The sequence below is a fragment of the Oncorhynchus keta genome, unplaced genomic scaffold, assembly GCF_023373465.1.
Source record: "Oncorhynchus keta strain PuntledgeMale-10-30-2019 unplaced genomic scaffold, Oket_V2 Un_contig_3292_pilon_pilon, whole genome shotgun sequence".
Classification (NCBI taxonomy): Eukaryota; Metazoa; Chordata; class Actinopteri; order Salmoniformes; family Salmonidae; genus Oncorhynchus; species Oncorhynchus keta.
Genome location: NW_026287176.1, coordinates 50,001 through 50,971, shown reverse-complemented (window position 1 = coordinate 50,971; position 971 = coordinate 50,001). Strand labels below are relative to the sequence as shown.

General features: G+C 35.8%; 1 long non-coding RNA gene across 22 annotated transcripts in view; it reads left to right on the top strand.

Annotated features, from left to right (window-relative positions):
- The first annotated feature begins 299 nt into the window (after positions 1 to 299).
- Positions 300 to 971, top strand: part of LOC127923828 (uncharacterized) — a 2,223-nt gene continuing 1,551 nt past the window's right edge. For 10 of the 22 annotated variants that reach the window (XR_008115602.1, XR_008115604.1, XR_008115608.1 and 7 more), the window contains exons 1-2: positions 419 to 650; positions 713 to 936. This is a non-coding gene — a long non-coding RNA (uncharacterized LOC127923828). Of the gene's footprint in view, positions 362 to 418; positions 682 to 712 lie in introns of those variants that run through there. The other 12 variants (XR_008115612.1, XR_008115600.1, XR_008115616.1 and 9 more) reach the window with 5 other exon arrangements.

Here is a 971-nt window from a genome sequence, read left to right as displayed (position 1 = left end):
CTTTCATTTGACTCCTGCGACTTGATTGGTTGCTTTCATTTGACTCCTGCGACTTGATTGATTGCTTTCATTTGACTCCTGCGACTTGATTGGTTGCTTTCATTCTCTTGCTTCTTCCTGTCATTTGTCCCTCCCGTTAAACGTTACAGGACAATGGGCTCATCGTAACACATTGTCTTTCCATTGGAACGCTAAAGATTCCTCCAGGATTTAACGCACCCTGTTGACCATTTTTTAGGCCTTCTTTCTGATTGGTATTCCTTTTTTAGGCCTTCTTTCTGATTGGTATTCCTTTTTAGGCCTTCTTTCTGATTGGTATTCCTTTTTTAGGCCTTCTTTCTGATTGGTATTCCTTTTTTAGGTCTTCTTTCTGATTGGTATTCCTTTTTTAGGCCTTCTTTCTGATTGGTATTCCTTTTTTAGGCCTTCTTTCTGATTGGTATTCCTTTTTTTTTCTGGCCTTCTTTCTGATTGGTATTCCTTTTTTTAGGTCTTCTTTCTGATTGGTATTCCTTTTTTTAGGCCTTCTTTCTGATTGGTATTCCTTTTTTTAGGTCTTCTTTCTGATTGGTATTCCTTTTTTTAGGTCTTCTTTCTGATTGGTATTCCTTTTTTTAGGTCTTCTTTCTGATTGGTATTCCTTTTTTTAGGTCTTCTTTCTGATTGGTATTCCTTTTTTAGGTCTTCTTTCTGATTGGTATTCCTTTTTTAGGCCTTCTTTCTGATTGGTATTCCTTTTTTTAGGTCTTCTTTCTGATTGGTATTCCTTTTTTTAGGCCTTCTTTCTGATTGGTATTCCTTTTTTTAGGCCTTCTTTCTGATTGGTATTCCTTTTTTTAGGCCTTCTTTCTGATTGGTATTCCTTTTTTTAGGTCTTCTTTCTGATTGGTATTCCTTTTTTTAGGCCTTCTTTCTGATTGGTATTCCTTTTTTTAGGTCTTCTTTCTGATTGGTATTCCTTTTTTTAGGTC